Source organism: Saccopteryx leptura, chromosome 2, assembly GCF_036850995.1.
Source record: "Saccopteryx leptura isolate mSacLep1 chromosome 2, mSacLep1_pri_phased_curated, whole genome shotgun sequence".
Taxonomy (NCBI): Eukaryota; Metazoa; Chordata; class Mammalia; order Chiroptera; family Emballonuridae; genus Saccopteryx; species Saccopteryx leptura.
In genome coordinates, this window is record NC_089504.1 from 322,926,662 (window position 1) to 322,942,847 (window position 16,186).

Here is a 16,186-nt window from a genome sequence, read left to right on the forward strand (position 1 = left end):
CATTGCGACACCTTAGTTGTTCATTGATTGCTTTTTCATATGTGCCTTGACCACGGGCCTTCAGCAGACCGAGTAACCCCTTGCTCTAGCCAGAGACCTTGGGTCCAAGCTGGTGAGCTTTTGCTCAAACCAGATGAGCCCGCGCTCAGGCTGGCGACCTCGGGGTTTCGAACCTGGATCCTCTGCATCCCAGTCCAACGTTCTATCCACTGTGCCACCACCTGGTTAGGCCGGACTGGTCCCTCTTAACTGAAATCATTCTTTTGTACCTTCTCAAAATATGTGTTTGTTTTGTCCTGGGGCAGCCCACATGGCATTAATGACACATTTCTTTATGGCCATTTTCATGACATTTTCACATGTGTGGTGTGTGCTCCTAAACCACTCTGTCAGGACCTTGAGGTAGGGACTACTGGAGGAGGGGATGTTTGTCTCTTGTTGGTTTTGGCCTCTCTCTAGGGTGTCCTAAAGAAGTGTTTCTCAAACTTTAATGTGCAGAGCAATCAACAGGGGATCTTGTCAAAATGAAGACACTGACTCAGTAGGAATAGGTTAGGCCCAGGAGTCGGCATTTTATTTTATTTTTTTAGCAAGAGAAAAATCATATTTAATACATACATATGTATATGAACAGCACATACATGAGAGAGTCAGAGATCCCATATGCACGAGAGGTTCAGAGACAAAAAGGGAACAAGGTTATATGTAAGACCTTCTGAGCTAGGAATGAGGTAAGGTGCCTTGGGGCTTCAAAGGGTCATTACAGAAGAAGAGTGTGATTCCACATTTCTAACTAGCCACTGGGTGAAGAGCACCATCTGAGTGGCAAGACCCTATAACTACCCAGTATGGTGCTTTAACATAAACGACTAAATTTTATTTTATTTTATTTTATTTTATTTTATTTTATTTTATTTTTTACAGAGGCAGAGAGAGAGTCAGATAGGGACAGACAAACAGGAACGGAGAGAGATGAGAAGCATCAATCATTAGTTTTTTGTTGCGACACCTTAGTTGTTCATTGATTGCTTTCTCATATGTACCTTGACCGTGGGCTTCAGCAGACTGAGTAACCCCTTGCTCAAGCCAGCGACTTTAGGTCCAAGCTAGTGAGCTTTGCTCAAACCAGACGAGCCCGTGCTCAAGCTGGTGACCTCGGGATCTCGAACCTGAGTCCTCCACATCCCAGTCTGACGCTCTATCCACTGCGCCACCGCCTGGTCAGGCTAAATTTTATATTTGATAGTCGTCCCCAGGGAAGTTTCTCTTCTGAGGCCTGACCCCCTCAAGCCAGTAAGGCCTTTTCCTTTTGATCACTAAACTGTCCTCCAAGCTAACTGGAACCCAAGAACATGATTTTATTCTAGTGCCGATGTTTAAATTCGTGTTTAAATTCTAGAGTTACGAGTGGCTTTACTAATATAATTTGAGAGGATTGGCGAGTTATTTGGGTGTGCATGGCCTAGCCCTGTCGTGTGAGGCTACTTTTGCCTGATAAGAGCCCCAATTATACCAGCTGCTCCTGTCAATGGGCATGCACGCAAGCCACACAGAGTGACCAGCGACATAATGCCCCTTCTGGACCAGGGCCCTAACTTCTCTCCCAGGCGGTTGGGTAGGTGGAGGCAGAAATTGAGCTCACTCTGTGTACCTGTGTCCAGGAAGGCTCTGTTTCTTGTGTAAAGTACTGCTCTGTCAGAGGCAAAGAACATCTCTTAGTTTTACCTTCAAACGAAGGAGAATTAGTCTTTGTAATAAGCAGATTTCAACAAATACTTTTTAACCAGGAGGGACATACCAGAAGGATAAGCCGGCCCTAGCGAAGCTGCAAGGACATCTGACTGGATTCGTGGCATGGAGACAACAGGATGAGTCACGTCTAGCAGGACCTTGGTTTACCTGACTATGACATCAAGGTGTTAGGTGGGAAGATTCTTATCTGCCCTAACAGTCTGTGATTCTAATCAACATATCAGGGAAAGGCACAGGAGATGGGAATTCCACACCTGGCGAGGTGACAACATAGTGTGACCGGGAGTCTCTTGGCTGGCTCTTATCCTCTTTCTGGTCTCACCCAAATGCTTGCCCTGATCCTGTACTGAGTTGTCCATTCTAGACAATTTGGTGCCTCATATCCACCAGCCTACTGTAGAAAGACATGAAAAGATGCACCCTGTGCTGCCACCTAATGGTTCCTGTTTTTTCAAGGCCATGTTGGTATCGTGTAGAATTTTTAGGCCCCTTCTACATTATCTACCAGCTCTGAGAATCTACCCTAGAATAAAAACAGGACACTTCCAGGTGCCACCTCATTAACGGAATCAGGGAGTATAACTATAAGAGCTATAAGGTTTCTGTAAACTTTGTAATTTCCTCCTTATTGTTATTTCCTGTCTGTTTCCCTGTAGTGATTAGCAGTAAAATTCTAAAAACAAAAAGGGCCAAGGTGGTTGTTTTCGTGGGCAGCTAGGAAACGGTAAGGGGAGGGGGAGACAGCCATCCCCGAGTTTGAGGCAAACAACTCCAGGAGATGGAGCGGGTGGAGGAAGGTGGAGTAGCTGCAAGGAAAGCCCGCTGCGTCTCAGGCTTGTTTGAAAAGGAAAAGGGTGGCGGGAGAATGAAGTTGCAAAGTAGTTGAAATGATGGGAACAGTCCTTATAGCATTGTCATTCTTTCCTGTTTTGTCTTCAAAAGTACCGGTCTGTTTTCCAGTCAGGAAAATGAAGTAAATGTATAGCTATCAAACTATAAACTTTGTAGCAAATGATACTCTCTAGAGAAAGGATCTTAAATACAAACGTCTATAGATGGGCCAGGTGGATGAGGTACCTGGATGGGGGCAGCAGGGGATAAGACTGTAGGGAGTGGTGGGGACTGTGGTGAACTGGAGAGCTTACCCATCTAAAGAGCCCCAGGTGGTTATAGCCCTAACCAACTTATGTGCTTACATTGCCTGATCTTTCAGTTTTTCAAGAGAAGCTGGAAATTCAGATTAATAGGTGAAGTCTCATTTGTTTTTAGAATGCAAACTATTTTATTTTTAAACTTGTAAATTTGAAAACAAGACAGCCTAGGTTAAATAAATAATACAGTTTTCCAAAGTGGAATGTGCTCATTTAGAGCTCAGTTTTTCTGCTTGAAGCACAAAACAACTTTCTAAAATTCCTAGGCAGGAGCAGGACTGTTTTGATGATCTGTGATTAGATGAACTGGTCAATCTCAGTTAACATTCTTCTTTTCCCCCCTCCATTTGTAAGGGTTTAAAAAATTCTAGAACAGATGCATTTTTCTTGTCTTACACCACCAATTTCATTCCAGCTGTCTCCTGAGAGGCATATACCATATTCAAGAATCTACCTTCATCCTTCTCACTTTCATATACTTGTCAATTCAGTGTGGACATGCTCACCATGCTGTGTCCATTCACTAACAGAAAGAGGCTTGATTAGCTGAGCTGTAAGTGCCTTCTAATTATCTTGTTGAGCTCACTCATGTGGACATGATCAGGTACAAGAAACTCGGTTTTATCCAGTACAGGAAGCTGCTTTTCTCTCTTGTTCTATTATCACTGGGATTTTGGTCGGATGCAGCTTTCAGATAAGTCAGACATCTTTGTTCGAAGGTACAGAAATGCTTGAAGGTCTTCTTGGACGCCATGACGCAGGAGGCTGGGCCGGGGTGACGAGGCAGAGGGTCCAACTCAAGTCTCCCTATTTTTCTTTCTATTTATTAAAAAATTTTTAAATGTTTTATTTTTATTGATTTTGGCAAGAGAGAAAGGGAGAGAGAGAGAAAGGAAGAAACATGGATTCGTTGTTCCACTCACTCATGCATTCACTGGTTGATTCTTGTTTGTACCCCCGCCAGGGATCTACCTGCAACACTGGTGTAGCCAGAGGATCCTCTAACTGAGGTAACCTGCCAGAACTCAAGTCTCTCTCTTTTTTTTTTTTTTTTTTGTATTTTTCCAAAGCTGGAAACGGGGAGGCAGTCAGACAGACTCCCGCATGCGCCCCACCGGGATCCACCTGGCATGCCCACCAGGGGGTGACGCTCTGCCCATCTTGGGGTGTCGCTCTGCCGCAATCAGTGCCATTCTAGCGCCTGAGGCAGAGGCCACAGAGCCATCCTCAGGGCCCGGACCAACTTTGCTCCAGTGGAGCCTTGGCTGCGGGAGGGGAAGAGAGAGACAGAGAGGAAGGAGAGGGGGAGGGGTGGAGAAGCAGATGGGCGCTTCTCCTGTGTGCCCTGGCCAGGAATCGAACCCAGGACTCCTGCACGCCAGGCCGACGCTCTACCACTGAGCCAACCGGCCAGGGCCAAGTCTCTTTAAGTTTAAATGTTGATAGCTAATGCTGCTTTAAAAACAAACAACAGCAGCATTGTATGGGTCAAATAAAATATGTATGAAGATTAAATTGGAGTTGGGAGGCTCTGTAGGGATAGCTCTCACACCCTTCCACTTCAACAATTACCCCAAACAGGAAGAGAAGTATTTTCTATCTCTAACAGGAAGATGTTTTTCTGCTCTACTACTCCAGCAGGAAAAGGAGGATCTTCTTTTCACCCAGCAACCACTCAGCCAATGAAAAGCCATTACATTTTGAATTCCCAGTTTCCTCCAATCGACTCTTAGTTTACAACAGCCTTTCTGAACCCCCCTTCCTCTATAAAAGAATCTTCTCCTTTGTTCTCTGGTCTTGCATGTGCTTTGACATTAGACTGCATATTCTAAATTGCAGTTCTTTGTTGTTCCTGAATAAACCCATTTGGTTAGAGAATTTGTTTAAGGTCAACACATGTCAATGAGACATATTTATCCCAAAAGCCACCTCTTTGAAAATTTGAATCTCGAGCAATTTGCATTCTAGAATCTCGAAGTATTAACATGAACCTTGCAGGCATGTGTTAACAGTAGCAAACTATAATCAAACAAATACCAGAGAAATTAGGGAAGTACAATGCTTTGTGTTTAGATTTGTTAATTTGTTAATTTTTTCTCTACAGCTGAAAAGTCTTGAATGTATTTATTCAAAAAATCAAGAAGCATTGAGTACCTAGTATGTGCTAAATAATAATAGATAAAAAATTTTCTGTAGAGGGCTAGATAGTAAATATTTTAGGTGTTGAAGGCCATCCAGTCTCCCCCACAGCTACTCTGCTCTGCCAATTATAGTTTCAAAACAGCTTTAGATACTACATAAAGGAGTATGGTTGTGTTCCAATAAAACTTTATTTACAACAGGTAGCAGTCCAGATTTGGCTCATGGGCCATAGTTTGCCAATCCCTGATCTAGAAGATCTAAGAGATTTTGCAGGTTAATGTAACACTTTTCTTTAAGGAAACCTGCATGTTTATACTTTGCCTATACAGACAAGGAATTAGGTGATATTTCCATAATTTTTTAATTATATTTGTCAGTAGGATATCCAAAATAGCTTTTATAATTATTTAGTATAATATAAGCTATCATAACTATCCTGTAAGTATAAACAAATTATTATAAACATTGGAGATGACGCTGGTTCTACCAAGCTACTGAAGTTAATTTGGCGAGATTTTCTGAATATAAATTTAATTTATAATTTTCCACAAAGGGAACCATTAAACAGAAGACCATTGACTATTTGCGCTAGTTATCTTCCTGGTATGATTCAGTTCCTGTTTTGATTGGATTTGAAACTACTGTGAAAAGACAACATAAAATTGGATACACCTGTTCCCCTTCCAGAATTCTAGGACTTACTACTTGGAATTTTCAAAAATATGTGTTTAAGAGAGCAAACAAAGCAAAATATCACTTTCATCTTTATATTCTCAATGAAGTAATAGTATATAAAAGATGCTCAAAATTTTTTTGCTTTGCCTGACCTGTGGTGGTGCAGTGGATAAAGCATTGACCTAGAACACTGAGGTCCCTGGTTCAAAACCCTGCACTTGTCTGGTCAAGGCACATATGGGAGTTGATGCTTCCTGCTCCTCGCCCCTTTCTCTCTCTCTATCTCTCTCACTCTCCTCTCTAAAATGAGTAAATTAAAAAAAATGTTTTTTTAAAAAAAATTTTTTTGCTTTATTAATGGAAGTCATACAGAATACAACTGTGTTAACTTTTTTAGATGTAACTTTTATAAAATATCAACTAAAGATGCCTAGCTATTTACATGGCTATAGATACTATCTATTGGGTACCAAGAGCTATTTGTAGCCCCCTTCTCCTTTGCTTTCTTCTAATGTGGACTCCCTTTCAGGTAAGGGGACCACATGTTCTAATTCTGGCCAAAAAGATATAAACACATGTGTCTACTTGGGCATTGTAAGAACACTTCCTAAGAGGGACTGGTTCAGTTTAACCTCTTATTCTGACTCTCTTCTGCCTGATCTAGAACACAGGTGCAATACCTTTAAAGCAGCAATTTTCAACCTTTTTCATCTTGTGGCACACATAAACTAATTACTAAAATTTTGTAGAGTACCAAAAATATATTTTTTTGCCAACCTGACAAAAAAAAATAGGTGTTATTTTGAATCATTCACACCGGACGGCTATTGTTGTGTTGGCGGTTGTCATCTTTTTATTTGGCAAACTAAGAGAAAAGAGGTCAGTGCCCTGACTAAACAGGCAGGTATTGTAGCATATCACTTGAAAATTGCCGCCGTAGAGGTTCTATAGCATTTTGTAATTGCGAGGACAGAAGTGACAGACTGAAAGATGGTACAGTGTAAAGAAAGAGGAAGTCTTGATGTCATTGAACAGCTCCACTAGTCTGAACTGACCACCTTTGGGTTTGTTATTATGAGAGAAAAAATCTAGTTCCTGTGAAGTAAAGCCATCTTTATCTGGTTTTCCAACCCAGTACTTGAAAATCAACCCAATACTATCTGTTTGGGGCTATTTAGAGTTTCCTTTTTATTTTCACACTCCTTAATATTGCTCAGGAAATGAAATTTCTGCCATCCAATCCAGTTGTATTAATTTTCCACTCTTCCTGTGCCACTTTAAAAAGTTGGGTTCAAGATTCTTAAAATCTTGTTGCGCCTGACCAGGTAGTGGTGCAGTGGATAGAGTGTTACCCTGGGACACTGAGGACCCAGGTTCAAAACCCCGAGGTCGCTGGCTTGAGCACAGGATCACCAGCTTGAGCACGGGATCACCAGCTTGAGCGTGGGATCATAGACATGACCCCATGGTCGCTGGCTTGAGCCCAAAGGTTGCTGGCTTAAAGCCCAAGGTCCCTGGCTTGAGCCCAATGTCGCTGGCTTGAGCAAGGGATCACTCACTCTGCTCTAGCCCCCCAGTCAAGGCACATATGAGAAAGTAATCAATGAACAACTAAGGTGCCACAACTATAAGTTAATGCTTCTCATCTCTCTCCCTTCCTGTCTGCCTGTCCTTGTCTGTCTGTCTCTCTCTCACACACCCACACAAAAAATCTTGTTGTAAACTCAAATAATATCTAAAGATCAAAATGCAATGGTTTTCATATAAAAAATTCTATTACAAAACATGAACATCAAGTTCAAAGAAAATGTTCTACTTTATAGCTTCTAAGAAAATCAAAGGTATTGTCAACAAATTGTGAACTTGTTTCAGGTAGCAAACATTTTATTCCAACAAATTATCCAAAAAGTATCTGAGTATACTCTACATTTTAGAGTTTCATGGCCCCCCAAATCATTGTATTTTGTGGCATATAGATTAAGTTATTATAAAGGCCTTTCAAATTTTGGATTTTATGAGCTTTCAGTTACCAAATTTTGAACAATTTGGGCACCAAAAAGTCAATGATAGTAATAGATGATAACATATTAAATGAAATGTAAAAAATGTTTTGTTTAAGTTGACAGTGATTCACAAGCATGCCAGCTAATAAATATAGGCAAATGACAGAATGAGAGTTGGCAACTGCCGATACAATTGATTCAGGGTAGTATCCTTAGTGGATGCTGAAGCCATTGTGTGAAATGATGTTGGGGGACAAGATAATCACATGGTTTCACAGTAGCATCACACAGATCAATTAATAATTCCAAAGGGAAAATGTATCTTTATCATGGAAAGGTCTATTAGACTCCATCTTTTTTTTTTTAATAGATTCTTTTTTTTTATTTTTTATTTATTCATTTTTAGAGAGGAGAGAGACAGAGGAGAGAGAGACAGAGAGAGAGAGAAAGGGGGAGGAGCTGGAAGCATCAACTCCCATATGTGCCTTGACCAGGCAAGCCCAGGGTTTCGAACTGGCGACCTCAGCATTTCCAGGTCAACGCTTTATCCACTGCGCCACCACAGGTCAGGCTAGACTCCATCTTAACCAAGCTATCAAACATGGGATCACTCAGTCTGTGACTTTATGCAAATCATTTAGTTTTCCAGAGTCTTGATTTCCTCGTCTACAAAAAGATTATTTCCATGTTACTATGTGGATGAACCTTGAAAACAGTACGCTAAGTGAGAGAAGCCAGACACAAAAGTCACACAGTACATTAATCCATTTATATGAAATATCCAAATAGGCAAATCCATAGGGAGAAGCTGACTAGTGGTTGCCAGGACCTGGAGAGAGGGGTAATGGTGAATGACTTCTAAGTGCTATGAGAATTTTTTTTTTGGTGGTGATGAAAATGTTCTAGAATTAGATAATAGTGGTCGCACAACTTTGTGAATATTCTAAAAAACCACAGAATTGTATATTTTAAGAGGGTATATTTTATGGTATAGGAATTATATCTCATAAAGCTGTTTTTTAATCCAGTAATATGCAATTACCACATAACCCAGCAATTCAACTCCTAAAAATAGGCAAATGTAAAAGAGACAAGAAGAAGATTAGTAGTTGCCTAGGGCTGGGAGGGAGAGGGCAATGGGAAGTGACTGCTAATAGGAAAGGGGTTTCCTTTTGGAATGATGAAAATGTTCTAAAATTGATTGTGGTGATGGTTGCAAATCTTTACCAATATACTAAAACTATTGAGTTGTATACTTTCAGTGAGTGAGTCAAATTGTATGGTATGTGAATAATCTCAAAGTTGTTAAATGGGTACAATATTACAAATCTTTTAAATTAAAAAAAAAGAGAGGTTATAATACCAATATGAGGTTTAAATGAGTCTTTGCTCTCATATCACCTCATGCCCCGCTTCCCAACACACACTATTTTTGTGTGTATGCGTAAGAGAGACAGACAGACAGACAGAAAAGGAGAGATATGAGAAGCATTAAATCGTAGTTGTGTCACTTTAGTTGTTCATTGATTGGTTCTCATATGTGCCTTGAATGGGGGGCTCCAACCAAGCCAGCAACTTTGGGCTCAAGCCAGCAACCTTGGGCTTTAAGCCAGCAACCTTTGGGCTCAAGCCAGCGACCATGGGGTCATGTTTATGATCCCACGATCAAGCCAGCGACCACGCACTCAAGCTGGTGAGCCTGTGCTCAAGCCAGCAACCTCGGGATTTTGAACCTGGGATCTCAGCATCCCAGGTCGATGCTCTATCCACTGTGCCACAACTGGTTAGGCCAACACATACTATTTATCACACCAACTCATCATTGTGTATGCCTTTGTCTTGTCCACTGAACTGAGAGCCCTCTGGTAAAAGAAACATTCTAATTCCCAGCTTCCTAGGTATGCCACTTATATAGTCACACAAGACCCTATACTCAGAAGGATCTCACATTTGGTTTAATGCTCTGCTGTCGCCATCTTGAAATTATTAATTTTTGAACAATGTAAAGGTGCCTCTCATTTTAATCCTACACTAAGCTCTGCAAATTTTGTAGTGGTCCTGAATCCACCTTTGTGTCCTACAGAGCTTTGAACTATACTAATGCTCAGTGGGTGTTCATATAGGTTAATGCTCTTTCTCAGTACCAGTCCCCTGAGACTTCCCTCAGAAGAGTGCATTGCCCTTCAACACAGATTCACCCAGGGGCTCTTGTGTGCCAGGAACTGTGTCAACAGCTGGGGACATAGTGAGGAACCAAAGCAGGCAGCTGAAACTCCCTTTCCCTTCACAGCTGGAGCACTGCTCAGAAGGAGGCTGTTCCAGCAGGCACACACGCCCCCCTAACCACTTACTCAAAACAGCAATGACAGCCTTTGACTCATTTGTACCTTTAGTTAGAGAAAAACACACCACCTTGGGCTCCTGATTTAGTGAATTCTGCTTTGTAACAGGAACTAGAAGGCTCTGATGAATGAGGATGAGACTTCAGTTCTTTTCCACAATGTGAAATGAAAAGTCGACTCTGCCTTTTGCAGTATGCTTGTGGTCTATCACACTGATGTCTATTATTAAAGAGATCTGTCAGCACCTGTTAATTTGATTCGGTTTTTATGGACAAAACCCAATACTAGGCATTGCTGATGGGAAGATTGTAGCTGGATCTTTTTAGCTTGTCACAGAACTCTCTGGACAAAGATTACAGTAGGCTACAACTTCCCAGGGAGTGAGCAGAAAACAGTAGTCAACACTCTAAAATTCCTGATGGACCTGGCTTCTGCTTGATAGATGTGCTACACTAGCAGTGAGTCCCAGGGGCAACTCCTTAATCTCTGTAAACTTCAGCTTTTTAATCAGTTAATACAACACTGGCATCAAATGGCTGTTGTAAAGATGAAATGAGATAATGCATGCATAATAGTGACATGGTGTCTAGCACTTAGTAAGAAAGCCATAATAAAAACAAAGCATCTTGTAAAATTGCTTTTTGCCTCATAATGGCTAAATAGTACTGTTTCTGGTACACAGCCTGCCATTTTTATTTCTCTAGGTAGAGGTGAAGGCAGACAACTCCAGCCAGCATCACCTGACCTGTGGAGCCAGTGGCTCCTATTCCTCCCTCTCAGCCTTGGGGGTGACGCCCACACCTGGCTCTCACTCCCTGAGGCACACAGGGTCTTTCTGCCCGGAGGCTAAGCAAAGGAGCCAGAATGCCGCAGCTGCTGGTTGGCTGCTGGGGGAAGAGAGTTAGACCTTTGCTGGCGTCTTTTTCTTCTTTGGAACCTGGAGCCCACTCCTCCCTAGCACAGTCTGCCCATTGAGTGCCAACAAAGTTGGGCTCTCTCCTCCAGTTCCAGCCCCCCATCATTGGCCACTTATTAGAAGTGGCTGCCACCAAGGACAGCAGCATGACCTTGAGCAAGGCAGCTGTCTTCAGTTGATGGAGGACAATTCCTGAAGAGATGCACATGTGAGAACTGTCAGCCAACTGTCCTGGGACCTGGGGAAATGAGTGCCTCAGCCCCAAAGAGGGGACTTTAGGTCGGAAACACAGCACAGAGTCAATTACAATAACTAAATGGTAGGAATTGCTGATCTAAGTTTCAGCCATTCCTAGGAGTTCTGGAAGAAAGATGGGTTGGGGGAAGATAGAAAATAGTAAGATTGTCATCTGCCAAATTTCATAGTTTATTATGGGGGAAATTAATTGAAAACTGCATGTTATGAGGTTTTGTTTTTTTTTTGTTTGTTTGTTTGTTTGTATTTTTCTGAAGTTGGAAACAGGGAGGCAGTCAGACAGACTCCCGCATGCGCCCGACCGGGATCCACCCGGCACGCCCACCAGGGGGCGATGCTCTGCCCATCTGGGGCGTCGCTCTGTTGCAACCAGAGCCACTCTAGCACCTGAGGCAGAGGCCACAGAGCCATCCTCAGCTCCTGGGCCAACTTTGCTCCAATGGAGCCTTGGCTGCGGGAGGGGAAGAGATTGATAGAGAGAAAGGAGAGGGGGAAGGGTGGAGAAGCAGATGGGCGCTTCTCTTGTGTGCCTTGGCCGGGAATCAAACCAGGGACTCCTGCACACCAGGCTGACGCTCTACCATTGAGCCAACTGGCCAGGGCCTGCATGTTATGGTTTTATGTCCCTTTAACCAAACTTAGAGTTGATCCAAACAAAAAATTTCTAAGCTGATCAACATAAAGTACAAAGAATGCCTTGATCATAAAATAGTCACCACTTACAAGATTCTGCTTTCTTTCTTTTTTATTTTATTTATTTATTTATTTATTTTGTATTTTTCCGAAGTGAGAAGCAGGGAGGCAGAGAGACAGACTCCTGCATGCACCGACCAGGTTCCACCCGGCATGCCCACCAGGGGGCAATGATCTGCACGTCTAGAGCATTGCTCCTTTTCAACAGTAGCCATTCTAGCTCCTGGGGCAGAGGCCATGGAGCCACCCTCAGTGCCTGGGCCAACTTTGCTCTAATGGAGCCTTGGCTGTGAGAGGGGAAGAGATTGATAGAGAGAAAAGAGAGGGGGAAGGGTGGAGAAGCAGATGGGCGCTTCTCCTGTGTGCCCTGACTGGGAATTGAACCTGGCACTTCCACATGCTGGGCCGACGCTCTACTGCTGAGCCAACCGGCCAGGGCCTCTGCTTGCTTGCTTTTTAAATCTTTATTTATTTATTTATTTATTTATTTATAGCAAGAGAGAGACAGACAGGAAGGGAGATGAGAAGCATCAACTCATAGTTGCAGCACTTTAGTTGTTCCTTGATTGTTTTCTCATACATGCCTTGACCAGGGAGCTCAAGCTGAGCCAGTGTTCCCTTGCTCAAGACAGCGACCTGGGGCTTCAAGCCAGCAACCTCTGGGCTCAAGGCAGCAACCATGAGGTCATAGCTATGATCCTGCACTCAAGCTGGTGAGCCTATTCTCAAGCCAGATGAGACCATGCTCAAGCTGGGGACCTTGGGGTTTCAAACCTGGGACCTCAGCTTTGAAAAAAGAACTTTTTGAATGCATTATGTAAAATCAATGAACAAAAACATTTAAGTCCAGATTCAAATAACATAGCTGTACTCTTTCTCTCTCTCTCTCTCTCTCAAATCAATGAATAAAAAATTTCAAAAATAAATAAAATAATACAGATCTAGCATAAATTATTTATCTGTTATCATGTAAGAACAATTAAATATATATTAACTTATTAATTAATCTGTAATAAGTATAGCTAAAATAATATACTTTCTATTAATATTGTGATTAAATATATATTATTTTTCAGTAAAATATGAGTACATGTATTGATCAGATGCTTTCAATTTAATTTGTTATTTGTGATTTTATATCTTTTTCTTAAAGAGTCTATTCCTCCTGACAAACCGATTGTATGAGTTTCAGGCCCAACAAAACTTAAATCTTCCCCTCGGTATCAAACCAGGTGTGGCTTTATGGGAAAAGGGATGGATTTAGGCTATTTGCTTGGTATGATGGAACACTTTTAAAGGGTTTTGATTAGATAAGTGACAATAGCTGACTTACATTTTAAAACTATTGCTGTGGGTGCTGGGTAATATACAGTCGTGGAGACGTGGAGAGAGGCGCTCTGTCCCTGTTTATGGGGACAAGCTATAGGGAGTGGCCACACCTGAGCAACAGCCAGAGCCTATGGAGAAAAAACTAGCATGGGGGTTCAGGGAAGGAGCTGATGAACCCCAACTAGGAGAAGGCAAAAGAGCCCTGGGTGGATTCAGAAATATTGAAGAAGAGATTGAGTTTCCTACAGGATGGTGGTTCAAGTTTAGGAAACTGTGAGCTGAGAAGGCTGGAGGACTTGGGTCATGGGAGTACATGACGAACAGAGAGAAAATAAAATGACACAGGGAGAATGTAACACAGGACCTGCAAGGACAAAGGGACAACTGAAAAACTGGCTGGCTTGAAACAAAGGACAATAATAATAGTAATAATAGCTAGTGCTTCCACAGTGCTGTGTGTCAAGTACTGTTGTTCTTTGCAAGTACTAATTTTTTTTTCTGTTTTATTGAATTTATTGGGGTGACACTGGTTAACAAAATTACATGGGTTTCAGGCGCACAATTCTGCAACATATCATCTGTACACTGTATTGTGTGTTCGCCACCCCAAGTCGAGTCCCTGTCCATCACCCTTTATCCCCCATCCCCTCCTCCATGTCCCCTCAGCGCCTTTCCCCAGCAATCACCACACTGTTGTCTGTGTCCGTGATTCACTCATTTATTTTAGAAAGATGGGCTGTAGTCAGATCATGGTATGCTCTAAGTGCCAGGCTAAAAGATATGGACATATTTTATTAACAGTGGGGAGCTATTAAAGGTCTTTGAGCAGGTATTATTAGGAAATAAAGGAGAGGAATCAAGATTACTTAGAGAGGCCTGAAGACCACCTGAAATTTCAAGTAAATATTTGTGTGAATAACCATATGTTTCTTTTTCTGGGGAGAGAGTCGATAACTTACATCCAATTTCAAACGGGTGTGAGACTTCAAAGAAGGCTAAGAACCACTGACTTAGCAGTTTCAAGCTAAGATGACCAGCAGCATAGGAGTAGCATTAAAAAAAAAGGGGTCCCCGGGCAAGAAGCAAAGAGGTGGAGTTGGCTGGGAAAGAGTAGCAATGGTCACTTCCCTCTGAGATCTCTCACTTTTATGATGCAGTGGGTGGATTCCCCAGTGGGCACTAGAGACCACAAGACCACCCACCGCCACGGGCAGGGAGTGACTTCCCTCACCAGCTGGAGTTTGCACAATGTTGTCGAGAAAAACAGATAAGCAGGCCAAGGACAGACCTCGGAACATATTTAATCTGTCTGCTGTGTCTTTTCCTAAGTGCTTTCTGACAGATTATTTTTCTCAACACAGGAAATTCACATTTTGAACTTTAGTTCCTAAAATACATTAAATCACACTTTGTCTTCTGAAGAGGGGCAGGAGGGGATGCACGTAATGACTGCTTATGTGGTGCACTTCTCATCTGAGGAAATTATCTTTTCAAAATGATCAGGTGCTCCTGACCCTATCTAAAAGCATGTGGGTATTTTGGGGCTATGTTAGGAAGTGTGTAGGATAATTGTTGACACTCAGAAATCTTGGGAACCCACAGAATTCCTCCTCTCCTTACCTGCTTGCCTCTTACCTGCTCATGTCAGGAAAGCTATTTAAAATATTTGGGTAGAAGGGGTGGCCTTTCCCCACCTCTGCCCCCTGTTATGGGTTGAATTGTGTCTCCTCAAAATTTCTATGTTTGGAACAGTTTTATGGTGTTCTTAGGGTATATTCCTAAAAGTGGGATGGCTGGGTCAAAAGGCAGTTCCATTTTTAATTTTTTGAGGAATCTCCATACTGTTTTCCACAGAGGCTGTACCAGTCTGCATTCCCACCAGCAGTGCAGGAGGGTTCCCTTTTTTCCACATCCTCGCCTGCACTTATTCTGTGTTGTTTTGTTGATAAGCTCCATTCTGACTGGTGTGAGGTGATATCTCATTGTGGTTTTAATTTGCATTTCTCTAATGATTAGTGATGTTCAGCATTTTTTCATATGCCTACTGGCCATCTGTATATCCTCTTTGGAGAACTATCTATTCATTTCTTTTGCCCATTTTTTGATTGAATTATTTGTCTTCCAAACGAGAAATGCACCCCCATGTTTATGGCAGCATTGTTCACAATAGTGAAGATCTGGAAACAGCCCAAGTGTCCGTCAGTGGACGAGTGGATTAAAAAGCTTTGGTACAGGCGCTGGCCGGTTGGCTCAGTGGTAGAGCATCAGCCTGGCGTGCAGGAGTCCTGGGTTCGATTCCCGGCCAGGGCACACAGGAGAAGCGCCCATCTGCTTCTCCACCCCTCCCCTTCTCCTTCCTCTCTGTCTGTCTCTCTCTTCCCCTCCCGCAGCCAAGGCTCCATTGGAGCAAAGGTTGGCTCCATGGCCTATGCCTCAGGTGCTAGAATGGCTCTGGCTGCAACAGAGCGACGCCCCAGATGGGCAGAGCATCGCCCCCTGGTGGGCATGCCGGGTGGATCCCGGTCGGGGGCATGCGGGAGTCTGTCTGACTGCCTCCCTGTTTCCAACTTCAGAAAAATACAAATAATAATAATAATAATAATAAAAAGCTTTGGTACATATATACTATGGAATACTACTCAGCCATAAGAAATGATGACATCAGATCATTTATAATAACATGCATGGACCTTGGTAACATTATATGGAGTGAAATAAGTAAATCAGAAAAAACTAAGAACTACATGAATCCATACATAGATGGGACATAAAAATGAGACTCAGAGACATGGACAAGAATGTGATGGTAACAAGGGGTGGGATGGGGGGTGGGGAGGGGAGAGGCACAAAGAAAACCAGATAGAAGGTGACGGAAGACAATTTGACTTTGGGTGAGGGGTATGCAACATAATCAAATGTCAAAATAAT

The 16,186-nt window shown here is 42.5% G+C and overlaps 1 pseudogene; it reads right to left on the minus strand.

The window, feature by feature from the left end:
* Positions 1-3,295: 3,295 nt before the first annotated feature.
* LOC136393592 (microtubule-associated proteins 1A/1B light chain 3B pseudogene) lies at positions 3,296-3,657 on the minus strand (annotated as a pseudogene).
* Positions 3,658-16,186: the final 12,529 nt, after the last annotated feature.